Below are 11,099 nucleotides of genomic sequence, written 5' to 3' on the forward strand. Positions count from 1 at the left end.
AGAATGAAGTTCTAGATGGATTATTTATGAGTGTCCAGAGAATGGGTCAGTCCATAACTATAATCTATAGAAGAACGTCAGGGGTAGTTGAGTCATAGCATTGCTTCCATCCTGTTGCCTTGTACTGGGAGAGATGGGGGGTGGGAGATGTTGGCCAAATCCAAAAATGGGAATTCCTTTTCTCTTCCTCCATTTAGGGGGGAAATAATAGACATTTTCTTGGGGTCCCTGGGAAAACTGGGCGTATTGGTTTTACAATGGTTGGTGAAGATCTTTTCTAAATTCCCTCCCTGTTTCCTTTCTTTTGTTTTCTTTTCTTTTTTCTGTAAATCAAAGTTTTAGTTGGTCTTTTAGAAGTTTAAAAACAAGGTGGGTTTTGGGGATTCTCTGTGGCTGCTGCTCTTCCCTTGAGCTCGAGGTAGCACACGGGCAATGCACAGGGGACAAGGTAGTGCCTCCTCAACAGAACTGCTCTTGACGCTTCTGGGAAGGAGGACAGTTGAACGGCCATGACAGTGGACCTCTATTAATGCATGTGAGGTGACACATCCCAGAGAGGAAAATCTGCTTGTGTTCTTGACATCACCCTCTAGGGTCCTCCTCTTTCTGCTCACTGGGCTCCTGGTCCTCCCAGCTGATTGTGCACAAGGTCACCTGCTATCCGTTCTGTGTGCCTTGTGGAAGTATACTAGAGTCAGCTGTTACCGTGGATAAAAAGGCAGGGATTTTGCAAGCTGATTTTTCAACCATTGGTGGCTTGAAATCAGCCTTGGTGGGAATATTTACAACACAGAAATTGGCGAACACTACAAGTCAAGCCCGCCCCCTGCTGGGGTACCCTTATGCCACAGCTTCCGTGTCCTTCTGGGTACCGACTGAAACCTACTCACATCATTTTTTTTTTTTTACACAGTGACATCCACAAATATTTACCAGGAGAAAAAGAGAAAAATAGCCTGACTTCCTTCTGCTCCTTCTTCAAAAGCTTTGAGACAATAGTTTTTATCAAGTACAGATTTCTGCTCTTAATTTTAACCAGAGTTTGTTCAAAAGACAGGCAAGTTGTCCCAGCTTTCAAGCACAGTCTGATATCTTTCTTGAAGCCCACACTAGCCCAGTTTCCTTTTAACACCCCTCCCCCACTTTCCTCTTCCTGTCTCCTCTGGCTTCCTTAGGGAAACTGTCCCCTGACACTGTCCCCACCCCAGGGCATCAGACTCTTCGCTGGTCCTTTTTGGCTCCAGAAGTCACGCTACATCTGCAGGCCCACCTGGGCTGTCTGCTCTCCTCAGGTTTGCTTGTGAGGAAAGATGGCTGTTTCTGATTTCCCCACAGCAACATCCTCTTATTTCTTGACAGGTCAAATCTGGACTTCATGGCACCACATCTGGACTCTTGGCATTACTGAGGCAACAGTCTAGAAGGAGAGTCATTCAATCACTGGCTTCCTTGCCCAGACAATAAGCGCTATTCCTACCCACTCTGGGGAAGGTACAGCTACATAGTCCTAGAGGCTGCATGTTAGGAAAAGGCATGTGGATTCTAGAACCCATAGGCTAGAGGTATTGTGAGGAGGTGGCCCCACCCAGCTGGCGATGTCATATTTACTGCCATAAGCCTAATGCCTGGAAAAGTAGTTAATCCCCATTTGTTACTGGACCTATTTTGTCATCCTCCCTCAGGCAGAAACATTAGTCAGTTCAGGCTGCCATAATGAGGGGGCCACAGACTGGGTGGCTTATACAATAGACACGTATTTTCTCACAGTTCTGGAGGCTAGAAGTCCAAGATCAAGGTTATGGAAAATCTGGTTTCTAATGAGACCTCTCCCCCTGGGTTATAGGTGGTAACCCTCTCACTCCTCCTCCTCCTCTTCTTTTTAAAAAATGTTTATTTATTTGTTTTGAGAGAGAGAGAAAGACAGAGAGCAAGTGGGGAGGGGCAGAGAGAGAGGGAGACAGGAAATCCCAAGTAGGCTCCACACTGTCAGTGCGGACCCCAATGCAGGACTTGAACTCCAGAACCGTGAGATCATGATCTGAGCCAAAACTGAGAGTTGGACATTTAACCAACTGAGCCCCCCAGGCACCCCTTCTTCTTCTTATAAGGACATTGTAAGATTAGGGTCCCACCTTATAAGCTCACTTAAACTTAATTACCTTCTTATAGGCCCTTTCTCCAAATAGAGTCATATTGGGGGGCTGGGGCTTCAACATATGAACTTTGGGGGAGACAGAATTCCATCCATAACAAATGGGAACTGGTTCTGTTTTTAAAATATTTACAGAAAAAAAGGAAATGCCCTCACAATCTCCTATAACTCACTCTTTCAGATTCAACAACTCTCTCTTCAGGGAAGTCTCCCACATGGCTTAAATCGTGCTCCATGCAGGGTGAAGCCATTATTTCTTCTGGCTTCTATGGGGAGGGCAGAGAGTGAATCCTAATTTGGTATATCTGTGGTTTCCATCTGTGTATCTACACTTATCCCTCAAAATTTATCCACTCAAAATTAATTTTTCTTCATTCCAACTTAAATAGTAAACACGTGCAGTAATCTAAGAAGAGGGACACGGAGCCAAGTCAAACAGTGATGGGGCTTTATGATTTTCTAAAGTGAGAACTTTAATTCCTTAAAAACCTTAACAACACAGTGGGTCTGAAAATCACTATTATGTTATCCTTTACCCTCCTCTTCAACTAATTCCTTCTCCAATCCTGTTTCTTCTGTTAGTTGTCAAGAACATAAGTCGGTGTGGAAGCCAGACAGCATGCCTCTTTAATCTTCATTCCTATTTAGTTTTTCCTTCATAAATTTGGGGTTTGTGCCTCTCTCTTTGTGGGGTAAGTTCTTCTTGTGTTTATCAGATGTTTTTGGGGGGCTGGAGAGTGGAAATGGGAGCTGGTGAGAGGGTAGCATTGGGGAAAAGAAGTCCAAGGCTGAGTACATGCTCCTTTTCTGTGCACATTTGCATTTAACAGGAAACTTCTGGAAGCAAGATGCTAGAATGCAAAGAAACTGAGTGCCTATGATGAGGGTTTGAGGGAGGTCTGTGAGAGATATTTTGCAGGGGAGGTGGGGACTTCTTTCAAATCACACCATCTAGAGAAGCATCTGCCTCTCCCCCCCTCTCTCTAAAGTAGCCCCGAGACTTGCGGCTGGGGAGGGGGCAGGGCCAAGGCTCAGCCAAGAAGACATGGTGGGGGATGGCTGTGTTTGTGACGCGTGCACTACCTCACCTCTGAATGGGTTATTAGCTGGATTTAGGGTTACTCTGCCCACGTGTGGTCCCAGGTGCAACAGGCTTGAAAGGAGCTGGACCTAGGCCACATCAGGGGTGGGGCTGGTGGTTGGCAACCCCAGGGTGTAACCTCCTTCCCCCAGTGGAATCTTGACTCTCAGGACTTAAGAGCTGGGAGGCACCTCAGAAGCTCAGCGAGCGAAAGCCTTTCATTTCACAGATGAAGTCACTGAGGCCCCAGAGGGCTCCACCCTCTTTCTGGGCTTGTCAAAGGCACTTAAGAAATACATGTTGACTTGACACGACCCACTGTGAAACAGGCATAACAAAACTCCCGCATGGCAGCTGGATTAGGCTGCCAGCAGCTGGGAATGATTCTCCCTCTGCTGGTTGAGCCTCAATGGCAGGGGAGTAGCAGTAAGGCATTGTGGGAAGTCTGAGGGCACAACCCGAGCAGAAGCCCAAAAGCTCCCTTCACAGATGAGAAACTCGAGTTTAATACAATGTCATTGAGCCCGATCCCCCCCCGCCCCCCCTCAGGTTACAGATGAAGAAACTGAGGCCAAAGAAGGGAACTGACTTGGCTGGTGAGTTGCAGGCAGAACTGGGCTTTGAACCCTACAGGCGGCTTCCAGACCAAGGTTCTCCAGGGACATTTCCTCTGCCAGGGAGCCTCCTTGGCAGCATGTTGCCAATCTGGGATTGGCCGTATTACTTGGATTCAGAGAATATGGGGGAATGTGATGGAAGAGAGGCTGGGGAGTAGGGAGGTGGGCAGTGAGAGGCGAGGAGCTAGGCGTGGGGAGGCGAGTCTGCCTTTCCTGCATGCCGCCATTTTGTGACTCGAGATGGAGCGTGAGTTATTGTCCCACCAGTGAAACAGAACCATATAAATTAAAGCTGCAATGAACTGTCTGCTGAAGGTGTGAACAAGGCCGATAAATCCCTGGGAGCTTAGGAAACATCTGCTCCTTACCTCGAAGGCAGAAACTTGACCATAAAGCAGAAATAAGCCAGAACTGGAATCTTTTACTTTCTCTGAAGGGATAAAGATGGGGCCCGACTTTCAGATAAACTCCATAACCGAGAGAGGTTTTGTGAACCATAGGCTAGCATCTCCCCTTCTCCTTTCTTAGTTTGGAATTTTCCCGCTTCTGCCATGCTTATCTCAGTTCTTCAGTGACCTTGGGCTGCTGTCATGCAGTCAGGAAAGGGAATCTAGACCAGGTCAGGGTCCTTTCTACTGAGCCTCGGTGGTGAGTGGGTGTGTTTGAGTCGGGTAAGGGATGAGAAGAAGGTGTTGGGGGGACAAGAATTAGTAGAGGCAGGTCACTAGGCCCTGGTCAGAATCCCTAGCCAGGGGTCTGGGGCTGAGGGTTGGTGTGGGGGCTGGTGATGGGGAAGGGCAAAGAACTACCAAGAGTTGAGGTCAAGAATCCAGATGATCAGAATTGGGGGCGCCTGGGTGGCTCAGTTGGTTGAGCGTCCGACTTTGGCTCAGGTCATGATCTCACGGTTCGTGGGTTCGAGCCCCACGTCAGGCTCTGTGCTGACTGCCAGCTCAGAGCCTGGAGCCTGTTTCAGATTCTGTCTCCCTCTCTCTCTCTCTCTCTCTTTCTCTCTCTCTGACCCTCCCCTGCTCATGCTGTCTTTCTCTCTCAGAAATAAATAAAAAAAAATTTAAGAATCCAGATGATCAGAATTGGATTGTTCATTTTTGAAACTTTTTATTTATTTTAGAGGGAGAGAGAAAACGAGAGCAAGTGGGGGAGAGGGGGAAGAGAAAGACAGAGAGAGAACCCTAAGCAGGTCCTACACTCAGTGCAGAGCCCAACACAGGGCTCAATCCCAGGACCCCAGCATCATGACTTGAGCCAAAACCAAGAGTCAGTTGCTCAACCAACTGAGCCACCCAGACGCCCCCAGAATTGGATTGTTAATGTAATAGCAGGAATCTTGGAATCAGAGGAGCATGAGGAAGCACTGTGGCTGAGGCCTAACATGTGAGGCCTAGCTTGCTGATTTCTAGCAAGGTCTTATAAACAAGGATGGCAAATAGGTGACATCTTGCTTGCTGATCTTACCTGAATGGTGATGGCCATGTGAAATGTGGCATTTAGGAGAGTCAGAGCTCTGGGAGGTCAGGTGCCTGGCAGGACACACAGATCCCTGCTGTGTCCATTGAGGAGCTCTGCTATAAACAGATCAAAGAAGAGACTGCCTAGTGCCACATATTTCCTATTCTTACTTGGATACCTTTCCTAATTTTCCTTATTCCATTCACTCTTGGTTTGCAGCTTATATCTATGCGTTCAGTTCACCCATAGTCTTTCAGAATTCTGAACAGGTGCTATGCTGCTGGTACAAGTCATAGAACTGCCTTAGAGATGAGAAATAGCTCTTCATTTACCCCTGGAGTGAGGTCTAAGACTTGTTCTCTTTATATACTATTAGTTTCAATGGCAAAGGGTATTGTGTGTATAAAACCCTTCAGGTATAAAATAATGGGTATTTTCGAGGCTTAGAGGCTGTGCCTGGATGTAGACCACCATCTTTGTCATGTGGCCAGGGGTCTTATCTCTTATGTTCTCTCAGAGGAGCATGAACAGCCTGGAAACCTAGTGGATGGTGATTAGTGAGGAAGCAACGTGGTTCGTGCTATGCTCCTAGCTCTACCTCAGGATAAACTCGTACTTTTCCAAAATGATAAGGAGCAGATATACAATAAGCAGTCAGTAAGTGAAATGAACTCTGTGGGGCACAGCAGACCATCACAAGGCAAGAATGGCCCAGTCCTTGCCCTCAGGGGCTTCTACTCTAGGAAATATATGTGACAGTGGAGTGAGGAAGGATGTGTAGCGAGAAGGATTTAGTTAGTAATAAACTAAGATAGCTGGTGAGAAGGGCCAGTGCAGTGGGCTGCTTAGTGCTTTTGGTCATAGTCGTATGGACACAATTGTGCTTGATTGGGGTGGAGGTGGGGCCAGGGAGAGAAAAATCCATATTTCTTCTCCTTCATTTCATCTGCACACATGAGATTGATCAGAGTTGCAACTTTGAACTTTTTGATATTTCTCCAGGGGCAGGTGTAAAAACCACTCATCTAAGAAACTGTGTGTAGAGGTAAGCACCTGGGATTGGACCTGGATGTTTTTCTAATTGCTTCTTAGCATGACTTTGGGCAAATTACTTGATCTCTTTGAGCTCCAGTTTCTTCTTCTTCTTCTAATCTCTGAGGTGGGGTAAAATACCTGCCTTGCCATCGAATAGGATTAAAAAAGCATGAATATATGTGAAAGTGATTTATAAATTGTAAAGCCCTATAAAAATGCAAGGGTTTATTATTGTGCCATTAAGCATGAATAACTGTTAAGTACAAAAGGCATACCTATTGCATTGAAATATGAAAAATGGGGTCTCTCTTGAATGGGATGTTGGCTCCATATTTTATTTAACCAATCTAGAATCCATGGTAGCTTTTTCTTCTTCCACTATTTGATGACGCTGAGCTCCCAATCAGTAGTGAAAACCTCTGAGCTGTTTCAGCAAAGGTGGAGAACTTTTTCCTTCATCCTCCATGGGCTGGCTGCGGGCTTGCATTTTTTAAAATGTTTATTTATTTATTTAGGGTGGGCAGAGATTGAGAGAGAGGGGGAGAGAGAGAGAGAAAGAGAGAGAGAGAATCCTAAGTAGGCTTCCCATTGTCAGTGCAGAGCCCGGCAAGGGGCTTGATCTCATGAACCACGAGATCATGACCTGATCTGAAATCAATAGTTGGACGCTTAACCTACTGCACCACCCAGGTGCCCCATCTTAAGATGGATGACCAAGTGTAGGGTGCCATCTTGGATTGCAAACTGGAGTAGAGATAATTGGCTCACAGAGGCCTTGCTCTCTTGGTTGGTTCTTGTTAACCCCCTGGGCCAGCTGGACAAAGGAATGACAAGCACCAAGCTTGGTTGGTTGCAGCCTGCTTTAGTCCAGCATGTGACTCCCCTTCCTGTAGGTTGCCAGGATGCAGTTCTTGTTGCGAGTAGACATTAGGGAGTTTCACAGCAAATTCTGCTTAGCTAATTTGGGCAGAAGAGGGTCTTGTCCCATTTGAGTTAAAGGCTCTGCAATTTGGAGCAAGTGTACTTTGAGCTCAGATCACATGCTGTGCTGGCAACTTGCTTCAACTTTTAATTCTTATAGTTAGGAGAAAAAAAAAAAGATTTCAAATGTCATTTGCTGTAATGATTAGCTCCAGTGAGGGATTCTAGCTACGGTTATTTGCTTCAAAGCTTTAATTGGCTGAAGCCTGTATATTTGATCATTAACAAAATGGTCTTTTTTTTTTTTTTATCATGTTAATAATTTTGTTTAATAGAAATGCAGCTTTGATTTCTTCCTGGGCTACGTTGCTATTTTTCTGGCACTGAGAAGTGTTGGTTTAAGATTTTGTCACATACAAGACATGGCAGAATTCCATCTTGGAAGTCTCCAAGCTTGGGCCTGCTCAAAAAGATAGGACTGGAAGGAATATTCTTGGCCCAGCTGCAGGAAGCAGTTTGTTTAGATCAGACCAAAACAAAGAGGTTGGCTTATGTGGAAACTTTATACCTGTCCCACATGTTTTAGACACTTCTGAGAAAACAAACAGCTCCATATTTGCAATTACAAGGTCAAAAAGTCGCATGTTGGCCCCAGTGCCAATTTATCTGAGTCCTCTAACAGCATTGATGTTGTTAAGTAAGAGTATGCTGTGGCCACTTAACCAATCTCCACACCTGGAAAAAATAAAAAATACAAGCAAGAAAGCAAAGTGAATTTGAAACCAGAGTGGGCTATAGTGACAGTGTTCAGATTCTGAGTTCCTGAGCGATCTCTACATTCCAGGCTCGGAAGGATATTTGGAAAGCATGCATCGTTATGGGCAGATTCTTCTTAATCCTTATCTCAGGGGTAAGATTAACACTGTGCAAATCCCTGTGTGGACCTGGATTCCTGGAACTATATTCTCATGAAGACTGTCCCAGTGACCGTGTCATCTTTTTCTTCCTTGTCTGTCTTAAACCAGCTGGTTCATCTCCTGAAATTCAATATGCTCCCCCTCTTTTTTTTTTTTTCAGATATGTCAGTGCACAAAAGAGGCTCATGAAAGGAAACAGCTGCACTGATACCAGCAGGAGCTGCTGCAGCTACAGATTTGAGGCGTGCACCTGCACGGGGTTGGGTGACAAGGGATTTGTCGGGGAAGAGAGTATCATGGAATATCAGGACTCTAAAGCCAGGGGGATGGATGGCTCTGGGGTGGCAAATTGGATACCCCACTGCTCACCTGGAGGTCATGGGATCACACCTGACTTGAATTAGTCAAAAGGATTCCAGGATGAGGGTTAGTTGGTCATTTGTGAATGAAATGATTAGCTGGCTGTAACAGTTCCTAATAAACAGATCGTCCATATCAATGATGTCTATTCAATGAGCCACAAACACGTGGCAGCTCTGTTTGTGGGCATGGGAAGGACTGATGAGGCCTAGCAGAATCCTGTGAAGGCCGTGACTGAATGTGATCACCAAGAGCGTAGGGCACGTAGAGAAGAGTCCCCGGTGCCCAGCCCTGTGGCATGAAGAAGTGGTGAAGACCAGGAGAAGCACTCGAGGCAGAATGAGATAGGAGGAAAACTAGAAGAGAGTCGTGGCCTGAAAACCAAGTGAGCCATGTGTTCCAAATAGGAGGAAGGGAACGGCAAAGTCCAGTGATATGTAGGAGGGACACTGGGGGTTGATGGTTGGATTAGGCTGCATAGATGTCAATGGTGATTTTGACAAGAGCAATTTGATGGGGTGATGGTGGTCACCATCTCACTGGAGAGAGTATAAAAGAGAATGAGAGGAGAGGATTCGGCAAAGGAGCACTGACAAGTCTTATTATTTATTTATTTTCTAAGTTGTTTATTGTCAAGTTGGTTTCCATATAACACCCAGTGCTCATCCCCACAAGTGCCGCCCTCCATGCCCATCCCCCTTCCCTTTCCCTCACCCCCACCAGCCATCAGTTTGTTCTCAGCTTTCAAGAGTCTCTCATGGTTTGCCTCCCTCCCTCTCCCCCACTATTTTCCCCCTTCCTCTCCCCCACGGTCCTCTGTTAACTTCCTCCTAATCCACCTATACGTGCAAACGTATGGTATCTGTCCTCCTCTGCCTGACTTATTTCGCTCAGCATAACACCCTCAAATTCCATCCATGTTGCTACACATGGCCAGATTTCATTGTTTCTCATTGCCATGTAGTATTCCATGGTATAGATAAACCACATCTTCTTGATCCATTCGTCCATTGATGGACACTTAGGCTCTTTCCATGTTTTGGCTATTGTTGAGAGTGCTGCTATGAACATTGGGGTCCATGTGCCCCTATACATCAGCACTCCTGTATCCCTTGGGTAAATTCCTAGCAGTGCTATTGCTGGGTCATAGAGTTCTATTGTTAATTTTATAAGGAACCTCCACACTGTTTTCCAGAGGGGCTGTACCAGTTTACATTCCCACCAACAGTGTAGGAGGGTGCCCGTTTCTCCACATCCTTACCAGCATCTAGAGTCCTCTGATTTGCTCATTTTAGCCACTCTGACCGGTGTGAGGTGGTATCTCAGTGTGGTTTTGATTTGTATTTCCCTGATGAGGAGGGATGCTGAGCATCGTTTCATGTGTCTGTTGGCCATGTCTAGATGTCCTCTTTGGAGAAGTGTCTGCTCATACAAGTTTTATTATATGAGGAGCAGAGAACTTGGGTGGTGTTTAGAGGCAAAATAGAGTGAAGGAACGTTTTTAAAAATTAAAATTTTTTAATGTTTAGTTTTGAGAGGCAGAGAGAGTGGGAGACACAGAATCTGAAGTAGGCTTCAGGCTCTGAGCTGTCAGCACAGAGCTAGATGCAGGGCTTGAGCCAATGAGCTGTGAGATCATGACCTGAGCCAAAGTTGGACGCTTAACTGACTGAGCCACCCAGGAGCTCCTAAAGGTTTTTACATTTTACTTTTTCAGCTTTATTGAGATATAATTGAAAATAACCTTGTGTAGGTCTTTCCTTTTTAAAGATAGAAATAACATGCCAATGGGAATAATCCAGTAGAGAAGGAAAATCGTCATGATGTAGGAGAGAGAGGGGAAGGTTGTTGGAATGATGTCCTCGAGTGGGATCCAAGGTGCAAGTAGAGGGGCTGGTTTTCTTTTGGAACGAGGATGGTCCATCCATAGTAAGGGGAGAATGACAGTATTTACAGGGCAGATGCTGGTAGATGTATAGAAGTGGAGGTGGGTGGGAGACTGTGGTAGTTCTTTTCTGAAAGTTTCTATTTTCTCTGAGAGGTAGGAGGTGAGGTTAGCAACGTAGAGCAAGGAGGGAGAGGAGGGACTGGAGAGTGAGGGATGGTCATCCAGGAGGGTGGCAGGTGCATGAAAGAGGAAATGAGGTGTGCTGGCCAGGCAGCATGAGGAGCCAGGTGAGGTTATGGAAATGAATTACATTAAGCTAGTGTGTGTTGGTTGTATGATTTCCTCCAGTTATGTTCAGCTGTGGGATGTAATACAGAACAGGGGGAGAGAGTTGGATTTCAGGGGTTGCCAGTGGAGTTCTACCAAGCAAGAGAGAGGCGCCCTGAAGATTTTTCTTTTTTATTAAAAAAATAACTGATTATATAGACTTATGAAATGGATTTAAGTAATTATTAATTGGGTGTGACTCATCATTTGAAAACCACTGATTTAAATGGTTTACTCATTTTTCCCCCCTACTTGGCCTTTTAATCTAGAGATATAGCTTCAGTGAGGATTTCTCTAAAAATCCATCAGGCATTTGTTGAATACTCACAAG

The 11,099-nt window shown here is 45.6% G+C and overlaps 1 long non-coding RNA gene across 1 annotated transcript; it reads left to right on the forward strand.

The window, feature by feature from the left end:
• Nucleotides 1-3,782: 3,782 nt before the first annotated feature.
• LOC120219805 lies at nt 3,783-8,692 on the forward strand. Its single transcript, XR_005525398.1, has 2 exons — nt 3,783-3,829; nt 8,354-8,692. It is a non-coding gene; the product is annotated as an uncharacterized LOC120219805 (long non-coding RNA).
• The last annotated feature ends 2,407 nt before the right edge of the window (nt 8,693-11,099 follow it).

The sequence above is a fragment of the Hyaena hyaena genome, unplaced genomic scaffold, assembly GCF_003009895.1.
Source record: "Hyaena hyaena isolate Hyena2069 unplaced genomic scaffold, ASM300989v1 scaffold_650, whole genome shotgun sequence".
NCBI lineage: Eukaryota > Metazoa > Chordata > Mammalia > Carnivora > Hyaenidae > Hyaena > Hyaena hyaena.